The sequence below is a fragment of the Panthera leo genome, chromosome C1 (genome assembly GCF_018350215.1).
Source record: "Panthera leo isolate Ple1 chromosome C1, P.leo_Ple1_pat1.1, whole genome shotgun sequence".
NCBI classification, from domain to species: Eukaryota; Metazoa; Chordata; class Mammalia; order Carnivora; family Felidae; genus Panthera; species Panthera leo.
This window is the reverse complement of record NC_056686.1, coordinates 88,336,212-88,348,002: the sequence shown is the minus strand read 5'-3', so window position 1 is coordinate 88,348,002 and position 11,791 is coordinate 88,336,212.

Sequence of the window (11,791 nt, the reverse complement as noted above, 5' to 3'; positions counted from 1 at the left end):
ACAAAGCCCAGATACAGTGGCACAGACATTGCCTTATTTAAGTTATATGCAAACATTCCAGATATAGGCAATTGTCATTTCAGTAGCTCAATAAAAGTGGGCCTATAGCCTTGTTGTCATCTACCGTTCTCCCTTGTGAGTTCCTCCCATCATCATAAGATGCCTACTGCAGCAGCTCATTATAAAGGACTAATAGTGTTCTCATTTCAATGAAAAGATAAAGGAAGAGAAGAAGATAACATTTATATGAAAAGAGGAAAAACTCTACAGGAAGCCCATAATATACTTCTATTTATATTTAATTGGTCTACCTGGATCATATTCTCAAAATTGGCTGAAAGATGACCAAGAAGATTGCTTTAGTTATATAGAAGACCCTTTAATATTAAGACTAGGCAATTACTAAGTATTATTTTCCAGTTCAATTGACCAACAGAGAACTCCTGTAAAGAACAAAACTGTAAAGAACAAACTTAAAGACAAATCTCAATTCTGGTAAAAAAAAAAAAAAAAAAAAAAAAAGCAATAAATAATATGGAGTATACATAAAGTAACTAGCAAAGATTAATGCTCATTTTGTTTGAACGTTGGCTTTAACGGTATAGTGGAGATATTATACATGTATTTATTAAATATGTATTGACAATCAACTATATATTGGCAGTAGTATTGGGTACCATGAACATAAGAATAAACAAGAAATGACAAGATTCTTTAAGTACTTCACAGTGTAGTAGGGAAAATAGATATGTAAACAGATCATTAATAAGACAAAGTGATATTATAACATTGTATCTTCTAGCAAAGTGTGTCATGCCCAAATAGTATTAGAATATTATAAAGGCTTTGATTAAGATTCCATTGGTGGTAGACCTTAAACTGAAAACCTGGGCAAGACTAAAAGAAATTCTGCCAGATAGAAAAGGATGCTATTGTCATCTAGTGGCCAAACTCATGTCCTTGCAATGGTTGAGTTACCTTAGATATTATCTATCTGTAAGAAACTATCTTCAGGGGGAAAAAGCAGTTGGGCACAATTTCACAAGTTTTTTTCAGATCTTAATACATGACAGGATATTAATGCTCTAGAAGTAGTAATATCACAGTCTTTCAGGAACTTTTTTCACTCTCTCATTACAGATAAAAATTAATTCAATTTGAGAAACTGTCTCACATTAAAGGAGACTAAATAGACATAACTAAATGCAGTTTGTGATCTTGGATTGGATATTAGGGCAATTAATGATATTTAAATTAGGCCAGTAAATTATTTAACAGTACTATATCAATATTAACTTCCTGGTTTAGATAATCATATGGTGGTTACGTAAAACTTAAACATTTGAGGAGACTGTCAGGTATACAAGAACCCTATGACTATTTTTGCAACTTTTTATAAGTCTGGACTTATTTCAAAATAAAGAATAGAAAAAAAAACTAAATGATAAGAATGTAGTACAAATGACAAACTGCTTTAATCATGTGCTTTCAGTTTCCCTAACTAATAATATATCTTATAATTATGTAAGTATTATAATTTACCTATTTACATATTTCTCTCTAAATTCTACATTTAGATCATAAGGTCAGTGTGAAAGAAAGTTTTAAGATAATCATAGTTTTTGATCTGTAGTTTCTGATAGAAAAATAGTATTCTTCTAAGCCCAGCCACCCTGGCAGTCTTTTTACAAAGAACCACAATTAACCTACCATTTTCTTGGTACTGTTAACTCCAGTTAAATATGTTAGGTTCTCAGTCCAGCATTGAGACCTTCCAATGGTGTTTTCCATTTTCCATGATTTCTATACTAAGATTATATCCTTACATTTCAGGAACTCATAGAATTTTTAACATTAAACCACCTTAGTGGATTCCTTAAGAATCTTGGAAACCAACAAACAAAAAAGATGTCAGCTAAATCCACTAAACTAGATACAAAAACATAGACAATGACCTGAAACCATTCTAGCTTTTTGATATGTGCTGATGATTGACATGTTGTCTAGGACCACGAATTGGGATGCACAATCTGTAAATCTCAGATGTTCATCTTCTTCAGTGGACAGGTGAAGATGAACAAAAAAAAAGTTTTATAAATGATAATACAAGTGTTAGAACAAAGGTGATTTTACTTGCTTTAAGTAAATCTGATAAAGCATATTACATTTTGAAAGATCTTTCATGAAAAACAATGTCTTAGCCAGCTGAGTACAATTTAACATTGCAAGATAGAAAATCCTGCTTGATCCTTTACATTAACTTTTAATAGTTGAAATGTCAAACTTCAAAATATTAGCTAACTAGATAGTGCTAGATAGCCATTTGTTGAATGTTTAGGATTTTGTTGAAAATCAGAGATGATTTTTTTATTAAAGATTAAAGCAAATTCTTTGCCACTTCTCCTATCTGTTTCCTTATTTTTCCTTGTCTGGCCTTATTACTTGCTTTAACCAACAGAATCTGGTGGGAGTGATGCTATATAATTTCTGAAGCTATGCCTAAAGAGATTTGTGGTTTCCATTTTCCATACTTGTAACACTCCAATTTGGAATCCAACTGTCTTTCTGTGAAAAACCCAACCTACAGGGAGAAGTCCCTTCTACTAATAGAGTATGAGACTCTACTATCTCTGAAGCTATAGGAAGAGGCCACTCAAATGAGAACCACAGCACCTTGATTAATAGCCACAACAGAGTTCCCAGCTAACATTACTAAACACTACTAAATTGTCAGACATACAAGTCAGCCATCCAGGATGTCTCAGCTGAAAGCAGCTTTTAGGTGATTGCAGCCCTGGCCATTGCAACATAGAGCAGAAGATCCCCCCAAATACAGTAAAACCTTGGATTGCCAGTAACTTGTTTCGCAAGTGTTTCAAAAGATAAGCAAACGTTTCTAATAAATTTTAACTTGATAAATGAGCGATGTCTTGCAACATGAGCAGTATGTGATGTCAAATATCACGTGATCACAACTGAGCCCTTGGTTCTTGTCTCTCTATCTCACTGAAGGATTGTGGGTGATCGTCTCCCATGCTCAGATGCTTGGTCTTAGGCTGAGGTGTCCGGCAAAAATCAGTGATTTTTCAGAATGTTGAAAGGTGCCCACAACTGGCACTAGTGTATTTTTTGTCACTTCAAAGCATCTGTGGACAGCCCTTTGCTTTTCCATACAAGACTAAGCTTAGGAATGCTTTGCTTCATTCTGGGTCAGGCTGCCTACAGATATAAACCCTTTCCTCTGCTGCTTTATTGCCAGTTACATTAAATATAGTATATGACAAGAGTTTATTAATACTGAACTGTAGTCAACATCCGTGAGAGAGTATAAAATTGCCCCTGTGCAGATAAAGATTCCATTGAACCAATAGATAGCAGTGATTCCATTAGTGATAGTGAAAGTCATCCCATGCAATAACCCTCCTCTTTCTTGTCTCCCTCACACCAGCCATGAAGGTTTTCAAAGGTAAGTGCAGGTTAATTTCTTTATTTTTCTTTATATTTTGTATTTCCTTTATTGTTTTGTATAATATTACAGTATTGTAATAATTTTTACATGAATATTTTTGGGGATATGGAATGAATCATCTGAGTTTCCATTATTTTTTATGGGAAAATTCACTTTGATATACAAGTGCTTTGGGTTACAAGCAGTTTCCAGCACGAATTATGCTCGCAAACCAAGGTTTTACTATCTCCTCACTCAGACCAACCACAAAACAATGACAAACAATAAATGGCTCTTGTTATTTTAAGTTTTGAGATTTATTACTAGCAATAGAGAACCAAAATAGAGAGTGTGCTCTATATTAACCTCTTCAGCAGGGTAAACAATTTCTGTGATCACTATGGCACCTTCTAATTTAGTAGCCCCTATTATACTACAATGTCAGTTTTATTTCACCTCAGTCAAAGCAGTTTTCATAAGGCTTTTGATAATAGTTTTTCTACTATAAAATGCATTTTTAAGTTCATTTCAGTTTAAAAAATATTTTGAATTGAATTTGAATTTTGTGCTTACCACTTGGTTTAGTGAACTAGGAAAAAATAAAAACTATTAGACATAGCTCTGTCATTAAGAGTCTTATTGCTATTATAGAGACATGAGATATATATTTATTTAAAATAATTAAGAGGCAGTATGAAAGAGACAGTAGGTATGAGAAAGGGAGCTCAGAAATTTAAGTGGAACTGAAATGTTAAAAGTGGAACTGGAAGGCTATAGGAAGAAGAAAATGAGTTTTTAATATTAAAAAACATAGAGAACTTGAACAGTAGAGAGAAGAGAGGTGGGGGTGCTCCAAATTTTGAGAGAACCACACATTGAAGAATGATCATGGCCAATGAAAGTTAGCAAGGAAACAAAATTCACTAAAACAGAGTATAAATGTCAGAAAATAGTAGAAGAAAATAACCAAAAATGCAACTTATTTGTGTAAAAAAATGCAATTTGACTTGTTTAAATATTACTTTCTTTGTTCATAATTAAATATGTTTTTTAACATCATTGAAGAGAAACATGTCTGTTGGCCCCAACCATAAATTTCCCCATATGCAAATGAACATGCCAGATTTTGCATTTAAAATTCAGGAAGCAAAATTTCATCATTTCACACAAATCTGAGTTTGTAATGTCATGGATTCTTGATGGCAGAAACAGAGATTGCTAGTTAGAAATATATAGAAAGTGAAACACATAAATGCAAATTTGCTAAAACAGTGACAAAGTTTTCTCTGTCCTTTTTAATTTCATTTTATACATACTTGACTTAAGACTATTTATCTTCTATCTGGAAAAGTCATCCTCTGGTACCTTGTGGCAAAGCAAAAGAAACACTCATGAACACTGAGCTAGGTTACAGACACTGATTAGCCAACCAGATTACCATCATCGATCAGAAGTACAGAAGATGTCTCAGTTAAACTGCCCTTACGTGAACTTATTTATGACGCTACCATCCCTCTGAATCCTGGCAAAAAACTCTAGCTATTTCAGGAAAATATAATTAGTATCTGAGTAAGTGCATTCTTTTTCGTTCACCATATGTAACTGATTGTACCAAGAAAGAGGGAAGAGAGTCAAGCTTACAACCTAATCAGAGATTTGATTAAAAAACAAACAAACAAAAAACAATGGAATACATACTGTATATTTACTACTTAATACTCTTTTAGCAATTTCAAAATATATTAAGACCCCATATTATCTCAGTCAAAGCTGCAAGTATTCTTGTTTTCTCAACAATAAACAAACACATTAATCATCTTTCTATCCATTACTCATTTGCACTCACTGCTACTGTAGTAGGCACTGGGGCACAAAAATGAGATATGGTCCATATGTTTTATACTCATTAGTCTTATGTATAATAGTCCAGCTCCATCTCTTAGCAGTTAAGAAGCATTAACACACTTCAGTCTTTGAGCAAAAATGCAAACACATTTTATTTGAAGTCGTCTGAACCCTGAAAAAACTATATTCACATGGCTCTTATATCTAAAGACTTTGCATCACATACATTTATTTTTTTTAATTTAACACACATTTACTGAGTACTTATTTGCTAAACATAGTGCAAAATACTGAAGACATAAATATGAATATATTCTCATACTCAAGAAATTTAGAAATCTAGAGAAAAAATGCAAGTCATGAAAATAAGTGCAGGCAATAGGCTATCAGATGTGCAAAAACACAAAGCTTTACACAGAAAGAAGTGGTCACCACTGCTCAGGGAGAGTCAGAAGATGCTTTATAAAAAGATGATACCAGGGGCGCTTGGGTGGCTCAGTCAGTTGAGCAGCCAACTCTTAATTTTGACTCAGGTCATGATCTGATGGCCATGAGATGGAGCCCTGATTCAGGCTCTGTGCAGGGTGAGAAGCCTACTTAAGATTCTCTCTCAATCTCAATCTCTCTCTCTCTCTCTCTCTCTCTCCCCCTCAGCCCCTCCCCAACTCAAAAGAAAAAAAAAAAAAGAAAGAAAAAAAAAAGAAAAAGATGATACTGGATCTGAGTTTTGAAAGCTAAACAAGTATGGTGCATGGTTCCAAAACCAAAACATGTTACCATTAGAGTGGTGTGTGATTATAATGGAATTTAAGACTTGTTGTTCACGTGTATCTGAATGTATAAATATGCACACAGGTCTGTGTCTCATCGGGTGTTAAGTTACTTTTCCCATTTGAAAAGAAACTAGAAGATGCTGGTGTTCTTGTTTGTGAATGTCATTAAACATATTGAGTTTAATAATTTTAAAAAGTCTTTACAGATTCACGAATATGACCAGTTGGACCACATGTACCTTGCTGACTTACTATTTTTCTTTAGCATTCTTAAGTGATATTAGTGCTAGTTTTTGAGAGGGTAATTTCGTTATTTGACATAAGCTCATTATCTTCACATTTTCTATCTGTAAAATAAGCATAAGGTTGCCCCTTCCCAAAGTTATTGAGAAAGTTATTAGAAAGGATACATTTTTTTGAGTTTATTTATTTATTTATTTTGAGAGAGTGCACAGGATAGTGAGAGAGACAGGAAGAGAATGAAAGAGAGAGAGAATCTCAGGCAGGCTTCGCACAATCAGTGCAAAGCCTGATGCGGGGCTCAAACTTAGGAACTGTGAGATCATGATGTGAGCCAAAACCAAGAGTCTGACGCTTAACTGACTGAGCCACCCAGGTTCCCCAAAAGAATACATTTTTTATCAGAATATATGTAGATCTTATTTTAAAGGAAGAAATATATCCAGATACACGCATGAAAATTGTACTGTATAGAACTTCACTAATGACATGGCAGTGGGAGGGAGAGCCTATAAAAAAATCGTAAAACCTAATGATAAACAACATTCTTATTAATTCATTTAAAAGTATAATTAAAGGAACAGAAACAGCAATTATACCACCAGATGTCTATATACTAATGCACAGATTATGGATGTTAAATATGAAATCACACAAACTATAGAAATAACATCATAGGTGCTTTGGCAGATTTCAAAACTAACCAAAAGCAGCAAAGAGTAATACTTAATTCAAAATAAAGATATTCATTAGCAAGAAGTAGTTCTAGTATTGTATAAAAAGAAAGTATACTCAATGAAAATCTTGAGCAAGATAATTAAAGTACATTGGGAAAATTTGGATAAAATGAAAGGGAAAGAAGTAGGAATTCTATTTTTGTAAAAAAAAAAAAATGCTACACAATGAGATAAAAGATATCATGCTTTGCTAATTCACAATATACTACAGTCAAAATGACAAAATATAGTATTGACAGGAGATTCCAACAATAAAAACATCTGCTAGACATCTCATTCGGTTAGAAACAAAATTTTTGGTAAATGTTTGGCTTGATTTCATGACAATTGTACCTCTAAAACTGTAGTTGTAGGGGGGAAAAAGGCAGAATCTACAAACCTATTTAAAAATGGGGTGATCTACCAGTTAACATCTCCTTTCTGGTGGTGTGTTGAATTAGGAAATGTGTAAAGTGTTAGGTTAGTGTTAGTTTACTAGAGTTGCCATAAAAAATAACACAATTCTGGAAACTAGAATTCTAAAACCAAGGTGTCAGATTTTCTGAGGCCTAAGATTTCTGTCCTCTTTCTACTTCCTCAGCATAGTTTTCCCTCAGTTTGTATTATCTGTCTTTATTCTCTTCTTGTAAGGACACCAGTCACACTGGATTAGGATTCACTCTAATGATCCCATTTAAATTTTGTACTTTGAAGTCTCTATATCTAAATACAGTCATATTCTGAGATAATAGGGATATGGGCTTCAATATATGAATTTGGGAGGAACACAATTCAGCCTATAATACTCATCTTAGGAAGTGGATTCAGAGTAGGAAAAGAGCATTCAAAGACCCAAATGTTGAACCTAAGAATTTTCCAGCTTTTCAAAATCTCTTCCAGTGGTTCTGTGTTCCACAATATTGGAGATCAAAATTTGGGAAGGCTCTAATCCAAATATTCAATCATTGTAGGCAGGAGTCAAACCCAGTATTGTTTGATGCCTTGCTAGCCATATTATTTGATTTGATTATATTATGTTACTTTGATTAGCACAAGCTTAAAAACTGATTCAACTAGATAGGAGAAATAGATTTTTGGTCAAGTGCCAACACTGGTTACCAGTGGCTGTCTGAAGCACTACACTGCAAGTGTTGTAAGACCATGTCCAGACCCCATAATGAAAAGGGTCACAATGTATTACTTAGACTTGCCATGGAAAAGGGAAGTATTCTATATATGGGCCTTTCGTATAATAGCAAGTATCTTAGTTTCTATGGAAAATGTAGTTTTCAATTATTTCATCATCTACCTGGAGGAATTTTAGCTATTTAGAAATTCTTACCTAACCATCTTAGCAAGAATGTCCATGTTAAAAAGGTAACCAGTATCTCTCTTCATTTCAGAGAAGCAGAGTCTTTCACTACTTTATCATGAGGAGCCACACTTCGGTAATATTTTCTGTTTTTTCTACCCTTCCCCAGACACAAATCTGTCCTGTTGTTTTTTTTTTCCTTCCTCCTGTCCTGTGTTTTCATATGATGCTTTCACTACCTCCCTTTTGTGAACCAACTCACTCCACTTTCTTATTCCTTTTCTTTCTCTTCTGATTCTTCCTTTTCTGCAATGCCTTTTTATCTCAGTGTAACAGCTCACTACCACTCATCAGAATTATCAGAACCACAATGCATTCAGCTTATAAATTTCATTCCTTTTAAAGAATAAATCAATTCAACCTCTCTCCATGGTTTCTTTCTTTACAAAATGAGCATATGTACATTATTTATAATTTGAGTATTCAATCGCCTCTTTTTTTCTCCTAGCTATGTTGAGATATAATTGACAAACAGCATTGTGTAAGTTTATGGTTTACAATGTGATGATTTTATATATATATATATTGCAAAATGATTACCAAAATAAAGTTAGTTAACACATCTATTACCTCACACCATTACCATTTTGTTTTTTATTTTGTGGTGAGAACATTTAAGATCTACTCTCTTAATTTTCAAGTATACAATATTATTAACTGTAAACACTATGCTATACATTAAATTATTCATCTTATAACTGGAAGTTAGTACCTTTGACTAACATTTCGCCATCTCCATGGGTTCTTGAAGCTTAAACTTACAGTGCCATATCAAAGATATTCACCATCAATCATATGGGGAACCTTGTTGTCATTCTTTATAAAATTAAAACTACTGAAAAGCTACTAGTTTTATTTTATATAACTAAAACTAAATATATCCCATGTCTCTTCACTATTTAAGTCACAATAATTTGGAAGTTGAGGTAAATATTTAATGTGATTTTTCAGGGTGTCTATCATTTTTTCATTGAAACAATCAAAGTGATTTTTCAGAGTGTCATTTGTAGCAAAAATTAGAGGGAATGTTTAAATACATGCATTTTAAAAATTCTTAGGTGATTTGTAAAACAAAACAATTTCTTTTTTGTTTGTTTGTTTTTGGCAAATGCTGTGTTGGAAAACAGCAGAAGCATTTATAAAACTATAAATGGTTAGGTACAGTGAGGTAAATAGCTTTTGAAATTTAAGAATATATCCTGAAGCTGAGTAATGCATTTGAAGGAGAAATGAATTTCTTTTCAAGATATTATTCTGGCTTAATTTGTTATTTTGCCCCCAAGAAACGTATATACATGATATAGGAAGAAATCTGACAAAGCAAATATTTTTTAATTCAATCCAGGGGCAGGAATATATAATTTTTTAAATTAATGCACTACATTTTATATTCTGTGAAAGATGTCCAGGATGGAATGTGAAAGCATAAATAAAATTAAGAACATCAGTATCATTTCCATGAAAGATGTTAATTAAATGAGATAATAAAGAAAGGAATATTTCTGGGGCACCTGGGTGGCTCAGTCAAATAAGCATCCAACTTCAGTTCAGGTCATGATTTCATGGCTAGTGGGTTTGAGCCCCACATTGGGCTCTGTGCTGACAGCTCAAAGCCTGAAGCCTTCTTCGGATTCTATGTTTCCCTCTCACTCTGCCCCTCTCCCACTCCCACTCTGTTTCTCTCTCTCTGTCTCTCAAAAATAAACATTAAAAACTTTAAAAAAAAGGAAGGAATATTTCCTAAATTATCCTAAAATCTTACAGTGACTGTACTCTCAGAAAAATGTGCTTTTTCCCCCAGATTTGTCTATATAAATCATTAAACCCCTAGAAATTATAATATTTTACTATCTGAAGTCTACTTCATTTTCTGCATTTTGTATTGAGAAGCATCACAAAACAGTTTTACTAGGATGAATATCTAAGGTTTTGATTTAGAAAATATGTTTACTGCACATACTTTATTTCATATGTAAAAGCAGCTACTGATCACCACCATAGGACTTTAGTTTGTGAGGTTTCTTTCCCAAGAAATGTAATTGGTTGGTGCTAATTGATGTATATATTCAAACCCCAATCCCTTATGTCTAATTCTGTACATTTGCAAAATTGTTGGTGAGGGTTATCAATGCAGTCAGAAGAAATGAGACAAAGTAAAGCAAACATTTCCACTTTGGATCCAAATCTCTTATTCAGGATGCTTAACAACTGATCTAATCCACATAGTTAAGTTAATTACTACATACTGGAATATTTAATCAGATTAACATGATCATTTACAATTGGGTATAGCACAAATGTGCCAAATTCGATATACCCTAAAAGAATTTATTATTTTTTCCCTCAAATCCTTTTCTACTTTTGCAATCTTACTGTGTAGAAATAATCTAATCGCCAAAATAAATAATACATGTAGACTTGGGACAATGCATGTAAACTCAGATGTCTCAGGCAAACTGGGAGGGATGATCACACTATTTGTAAATAACGCAATCCTTATTTAGTCATTTGGCCAAACAAAAACAGTTGTCCAATTTGACTTACAATTTTCCTTCTACTAAAACAAGCTTGAAGGACTTGATTTTACTTTCTCTTCCCCTTTTTATTATCCCTAGGTGAAGTTCTCTTATCATTCCTTACCCAAACGGGAATTTCTACCTGTGACCCATACAATAACCTCTGCTAAATTGATTGCTTTACAAAGTGCAAAGTGCAATCTGATAATGCTGCTGTCCTAGTAAGACAAAAATAAATATATAAAAAGGTTTTGTCAACTCCAGGATAAAGTTCAAACTTGTAAGCATTTTGTGCAAAATTCTTGTGAACTCATTTCCTCTGGAGCACTCCATATTCTTGCTCACAGTCTCCTCTTGATACATAATGCTTTCTTGTGCCTTCTTGATTTCAAGGTTCTAATTTCATTTACACAGGATAGTCCCTAATACACACACACACACACACACACGCACGCACATAATGAATTCTTATTTCTCTTTTAAATTATTGCCTAAGACTAGAGACTCTAGTTTTTATTCTGAGTACTCCTTCTCTGAGACCAAATTCCACCCTTTGGGGAAAGACTTCTGCCACATTTCTACCATACGATTCTAGTGACAGATCTTAATTATAGATTTACATCGTCTGATCATTGTTGATTTGTTCAGGGATAGGCCTGTAGTCCAAGCCATGCCAAATAGTCCATCTTCATGATTTTGTTGATTTGGCTGAGGAAAGAGATTCAGTCCTTTTTTGATGAGTAAGTTATGCTACATGAGGCATGGGAGTGCCAGAAGCCAAGTTCACAAAATAAAGCAATTTGGAAACTTCATCAAACACAGAAAGAGACTGTGACGTTAGATGGAACAGGAAACCTGCAAGTGTTCAAAGGAATTCCCAG